The 6595-nt window shown below is 38.1% G+C and overlaps 1 long non-coding RNA gene across 33 annotated transcripts in view; it reads right to left on the bottom strand.

Moving 5' to 3' along the window:
* Positions 1–6595, bottom strand: part of LOC123804027 (uncharacterized) — a 146427-nt gene that overhangs the window by 71399 nt on the left and 68433 nt on the right. For 32 of the 33 annotated variants that reach the window (XR_015725489.1, XR_015725490.1, XR_015725492.1 and 29 more), the window contains 3 exons: positions 5109–5286; positions 4296–4355; positions 3005–3084 (listed from right to left, as the gene is read on the bottom strand). This is a non-coding gene — a long non-coding RNA (uncharacterized LOC123804027). The remainder of the gene's footprint in view (positions 1–3004; positions 3085–4295; positions 4356–5108; positions 5287–6595) is intronic. The other variant, XR_015725508.1, reaches the window with a different exon arrangement.

Raw genomic sequence — 6595 nt, 5'->3', positions numbered from 1 at the left:
CTAGAAAGAGATTTATAGATGAGTGTTCTAATCCTAGAGGAAGTTCTCTGCAATCCAACATTACATCCCCTACAATATGGATTAGTGCTTTTATTCTTAAAGCAAACATGAGATAACAACTATTTTTAATGAGGCTGAATAACTTGTCTCAGATTATGAGAATAATAATTTGCAGAGCTAAAATCAAATCAGAGAGATTAGCACATGCTTCTTTACCCCTGACCACTGTGCTATCACACCTTAAAAAAGAGAGAGAGGAAAAGAGAGAGGGAAGAAAAGAAAAAGAAAAAAAGACTTAGTCCATATTCTCAAAGAGGGAAACAGCAACAGAGGATTAGATGGTGGGAGGACAGTGAAGTCAGGGTATCTGTTACTCCAGCTCCCTCCTTGTGGTCTCCCCTTGGTTAATGCTGTCAGGTGACCCTCCTATAAAGCCACTCTCTGCCTCACCTCTTCCTTTAAGGGACCTCACTATGGGTAGGTCTATTATTAGGTATCAGGTATTTAATGAAAAAAAAAATGGACGGGATAATTTCTACACATTCTCAACAAAATGGTGTTTTTACTATGATGAATCTTTCCCTATGATGAGTCTTTTAGTCCTAAAGGCAGTTTAAGCCTTCTCTCCTCCCACCTCAAACTTAAGAACCTTGTTCACGTTCAGAGTTAGGGCTCAGTTAACATGTTTGGTGGTGGACATGGCTTTATTAAACTGCCTTTGAAGCCATGGAACATCAGGGATCTGAGGATCTTTCTCCATGTCTAAAAGTTACTTGCAAATCCAGCAACCTTACTCCACTCTTTGGAGCTGACAATATCTAAATAATATTCAAACTTGCTATGCCAACCAGCATGTGAAACCAATGGGTACATTCAAACTAGGTTATTTGGAGAAACTCTAATCCAGGGACTCTGCAAAAGTGAGGCAGAGTTTAGGGAAACCAACAGACACAGAATGCAGTACCTAGACCTACCAATAGCGAGATCCCTTAAAGGAAGAGGTGAGGCAGAGAGTGGCTTTATAGGAGGGTCACCTCACAGCATTAACCAAGGGGAGACCACAAGGAGGGAGCTGGAGTAAAAGAAACCCTGACTTCACTGTCCTCCCACCCTCTAATCTTCTGTTGCTGTCTTCCATTAGCCAGATCCAAAAGGAAGCCAAAGGGGCACAAAGCCCTCTGTACAGTCCATATAGAACAGAATCCTGGGCATGGAGGAGAGTGGATAAAGGGTGGAGAGTGGGTCTGGAGGGGCAAATGGGAATATCTAACACATTTTCTAACTATTATGCTGTGCCTTAGATATCATCAGTTTTGGTTCAATGGCTCTCACAAGCCTAGCCCAAGTAGAGAACACTAGAACTCTCTTGTTGTCAATATAGATGTGTATGACCATAGTGTGGTAGGGAGAGAGGGGAGAAGAAGTATTAAGGAAAAGTAGAAGGAGACTGTTAAAACTCTAACATGTTACACATAAGGAGACAATTGAAGTTACCATACACTTAACTCAAGAAGAAGTGTGCAATAGTTGTGTTTTTTTAAGGGAATTATCCTTGACCGGAGATATTTATTACACAATATTATGTAATATTGTTTCTTTCTATCCTTGGATTCAACCCACTCTACCAGTGAGGCTGAGTTATAATGAGATTCTTCTAGAATGATGCAATAGACAAAGCAAAGGCTTGAAGTCAGACTCATCTGTGTGAGATGGGGCAAATTATTTAACCCCTCAGATGCACCCGATTTCTTCTCCAAATGAGTATGACAACATCAATCATCTAAAGAGTGCCAGGCACTGTGCTGGTGCAGTGATTATTCATATACTCATTTTACAGAGGAAGGCACTGACACTTAGAGAGGTGAAATAATCCTCACAGTTAGTAAGTGGTGGAGCTAGGATTGCAATCTAGTCTGTCTGACTTCAGAACACTACATCTTAATCACTATGCTAAGCTCTAGTTCAAATAACTGTTAGAGAATTAAGTGAGCTAAATTATTCAGAGAGTCTCTCCAAATGAAGTTCAATACATGTTTGCTGAAAGATGAATGAATGAATGAATGAAACTCATGCTGAATGCCCACTCAGTATTTTTGTAGCTTATTTTATAAGAAAGGCCCAGTGTATGTTAAGGGACAGAGAGAGAAGTAATATTTATTTGCCACTGACTACCACATGCATTAGATATGCAAAGTTTATTGAATGGCTTGTGTGACATCCACGTGTCAGATAATTCTATATTGATTTTTAGAAAGAAAATGAGAATGTCCAAGCAAAAATGGACTTTTGGTAACCATAATGTCTGTGGTACGCTGAATACCTCAATGGAACCTGTGTACATTACCTTATATGGCAAAAAAGCAAATATTACTTTATATTACAAACAGTGTGACTAAGTTAAAGATTATGAGAAGAGCTGCTTATGCTGGTATAATGGTCGGCCCAAAAGGCAATCACATGTATCCTTACAAGAGAGAGGCAGAGGGTGCTTTGAGATAGACATACACAAGGAAAAGTTGGTATGAAAACGGGGCAGATAATTGGAGTGATGCGGCCATTGGTTGAAAAATGCTCACCTTCACAGGACACCTGGGTGGCACAGTCAGTTAAGTGTCCAGAATCAGGTTGTGGTTGTGATCTCAAGGCCCTGATCTCAGGGTTGTAAGCTCGAGCCCCCAGCTCTGTGCTCAGCATCGAGTCTGCTCTCTCCCTCTGTCGAGTCTGCTCTCTCCCTCTGCCCGAGCTCCCTGTGCTCACAGGCACTCTCTCTCAAATAAATAAATAAATCTTTTTTAAAAATGATCACCTTTAGAAACTAGAAACTGGAAGAGACAAGGAGGGGATTCTCCACTGGTGCTTCTGAAGGGAGTGTGGCCCTACGAACACCTTAATTTTGGGAATTTGTCCTCCAGAACTGTAAGCAAATAAATTTCTGTTGTTTTAAGCTACCAAATATGTGGTAATTTGTTACAACAATGATAGGAAATAAATACAATGCACTTACAAGTGATGCTTTATTGGATTGTGCTAGCCTTCGAAGGAAACATTTGGCAAAATTATTGTTGCTATAATAAAGCCTGAATTCTGCAGAAAAAAAAAACCACATTGATTGTTATAAAAATAAGGAAACCCCAACATTTTGTTGAAGAACTACTTTTCATTTCCCCAAAGCCTTGAAGCTAGATAAGAGAGAGAGGCTGCTGCCAATGAATTATGAGTGTGTGGTGTGGGGGAGGGTTAGGTGACAGGAAGGAAGTTGAGTCTGAAAGTGGGCAGTGCTGCTGGGAAGCTAAATGGTGCTGGAGGGAATGCCCACTGGATCTTCCCATAAACCACAACTGGGAGCATGGTTACCCCTGAAAAGTGATTAAAAGGAGAAAAAAAAAAAGACCCAAATCCATGCACAGAGTAAGAAGGAACTCTAATCATTTCAGTGAGAGGGAGATTTTAAGAGATATAGTCGTGGAGAGAGAGAAGATATTTAATACATCCCCCACCCCTTGGAAGGGCAAAAGTTTCAGTGATTATGATGACACAGATTTCATTCCAGTCCAAACAGAGACACACCATTTGGAGGAACTGACCAGGAAGACAATTCAATGGGTCAAATCAAAGAAGACATGAATACCAATGCCTAACATTGAACTTGCTGTGTTATTTTCTCTCATGCATCTATGTTTTCCCACAACAATGTGAGAACTCCATTGATTAGAAATCCCAGTGTCTAAAACAATGTCTGGAACTTAGACCAATTGTTTGTTGAAGTAATAAAGTTCCAGTGAAATCCATCTTAACTATTCATGCTCTGGGGGAAGGGTCCATTATGTGGAATTTGGCCTTTGTTGTCTTGGGAATACCTTTTGAATATCCCATTGAAGGCAGTCAAAGAGCTGCCCGATTTCATATAATAGACCCTCATTTGAGGCTTTGATCAGACTGGGGCTCTTGTCAGGGCTGGATTTATAACGTAAAAAGGCTTTAAGGTTTTCTATCCCTACCAATTCAATCTACAGTTAGATACTGTGGGGCTAGGGATAGGCTTCAAAATGCTAGACCAGAAGCAGAAGTTCTTGAGTCCCAATTCTTTGTTCCTTCCTAAAGCCACATCAGCATTGGTGAGCCTTTAGAAGCTATTAGAAAATTCGTATCAATTAACTAATAATTAAGGCATTTGTATTAAAACAACAGTACATGATGTTTGGTAAAATTGATTTTTCCATAAGAGAAGTTTAAAATAAATTAGCTATTTTAAGAGAATCATGGTTGTCAGCAAATAGAAATGTCATATGCTTAACTGAAATCACAGCAATGCTCTGTGTTAGTCATCTGACTTCTTTGGGTCCCAGTTCTTTCATCTGTAAAAGGAGGAGATTGAAAAAAATAATTATAGCCATGTTATAATCACCAATGGTCTAGCAACCTATGACTCAATCACTAAAAGCTAGAAATGTTCTGCTTCTATGATGATAAATCACTTCCTTAGTGCTGTAAATGTACTTAGGAGGAAATCAAAATTTACTGGACAGCAGTGGAAATTAGTCTATTATATGGTGCTTTTTATTATTGGAAAACACAAAGTAACAATGCAGCAGTTACCTGGGAAGTGGAGACCCTGGAGACAGACAAATCCAACGATTTGAGGGACTGGTTTAGCTTTTCGTATTGACCAGAGAGATATTGTGAGCTCTTTGAGTACATGAACTGTGTTTACAACATGCCTGGAAGATAATAGTGGGTTCTCATGCCCACAGTGAAAGCCTGTTGTTAGGCCTTTATTTACAGATATAGGCATGATGAAGACAATCACAATTACCTATAAATTTTTGGCATTGTATCCACGCTCAATTCTGTTGGAGTTTCAATAAAGGTTTTCCGAGGCAACAAATTGATGATGCTCATAATTATACTTAGCACATTGTATTTTTAAAATACTGTATCCAAGTTCCAAGTATCTTTAAACTCTTTGTATAGAGCTTCTTATTCTTTCCAACACTTGCCTACAAAATAGTAGGTATTATCCTTCTAGTCTACAAATAGAGGAAGCAAGCTATAAACATGACTGTAAATTAGAGTTTTGTCCATGGTATTACAGTTAACTTCTCTCTCACCTGTCACAACAGTGTCAGGGTCAAGGTCCTTCCTGTTTCTTTTAACAAGTGTCCAACTCTAAAATCCCAACCAGAGCCACTGTTTTCCACAGCTTCGAATACAGCAGTCGTGAGCTTCGTCCTCAAGGATGATAATACTGACTTCTGATATTTCTTTCACTGAGATCACCAGGAACTCCTAATTACCAAATCCAGATAACTATTTTTAATTCTCATTCTATTAAGCATATCTTAGATATTTCCATATTCATGTATTTTCCCTATTCTTTGATTTTTGAGGTAGAACTTTCTTATTTCTTCTCTTTATTCTATTACCTCTCATCCTCTAACAATCCTTCAAATGTTAATATTCTCCAGGTTTCTATACCAACTCTTCTCATGGTCCATCCATAATCACCTACTTTTGTGACTTTAAAAACCACCTTTTTTGTTGAAAACTTTGATCTGTCATCTGATCCCAAACTTAATTACATATATCCCCATCTGGACTCCCTGCACACATTTCAGATTTAGCACTTAATTCTCATTGTAAATTCTAAGGTGGAACTCATAATCTTCCTTGCAAGTCTGCTTCATCTCCAGCATGGTGTACTTCTGCTATTAGTACCCACATCTTCAGACATCTTCATCAGACTAACTCTACTTCTCATAGCATATCCAATGGATAATCAAATTCTTCAGATTCTACTTCAAAAAAATGCTTCTCTAATTCCTTTTCTTATTTCCATTCCTGCTTCCTCCGCAATAACTCAGATTATCAGCCCCTTTTTTTGTGATTTTATAATTCATCTCTTCTTCCTGTTTCTCTCTCTAATCTTGACCATTCTTTACATTGCCACCAGAGTCACTTCCCTACAAAATGAAGCTAATTATATTTCTCTCTTACTTGAAAACCTCGCTGAACCTTCAGAACTTTCAGTAATTTGAAATAAAATTTAACCTCTGCATCTGTCAAATGTATGTGTTAATGGTCTGGTTCCAATCCTTTCTGACATCATCTTTTGCCACTCTTTGCCAAACAGTACGACTGACATTGAACTTCCATAACTCCCCCCTCATATCCAAACCTTTTCAGGATTCTACTTTTTTGAACAAATTCTCTGTCCTTGATGTATGTAACTTCTCAATAAAATATTTTCTTATTATTTGAGGATTGGTTAGTTGCTCCTGTTCTCAGAGTTTTTAGATCTTATGTACATAATTGCCAAAATTGTACTATAATTTCTCCATTTATGTCAGTTTACACCATTAGACTGTATTATCAGTTTCCAAGTACAAGATTCTTGACAAATCTAAAAAGTGGAGCATAATATGCAGTACATTTTAGAAGTAAAATTACATTTTATGGTGTTTTTTAAAAGAGCTATGATTTCAGACTGTACAAATACTAAGCATACTAGACAGTGATAGCTTATAAACCCCAAATAAGAGTATTTAATGGCCAGTCAAGAAATTGTATTTAATATCATTAATGTACTCTTTAAAAA

Source organism: Ursus americanus, chromosome 8 (genome assembly GCF_024610735.1).
Source record: "Ursus americanus isolate L20-20 chromosome 8, mUrsAme1.1.p, whole genome shotgun sequence".
Taxonomy (NCBI): domain Eukaryota; kingdom Metazoa; phylum Chordata; class Mammalia; order Carnivora; family Ursidae; genus Ursus; species Ursus americanus.
This window is presented reverse-complemented; position numbering and strand designations above follow the sequence as displayed.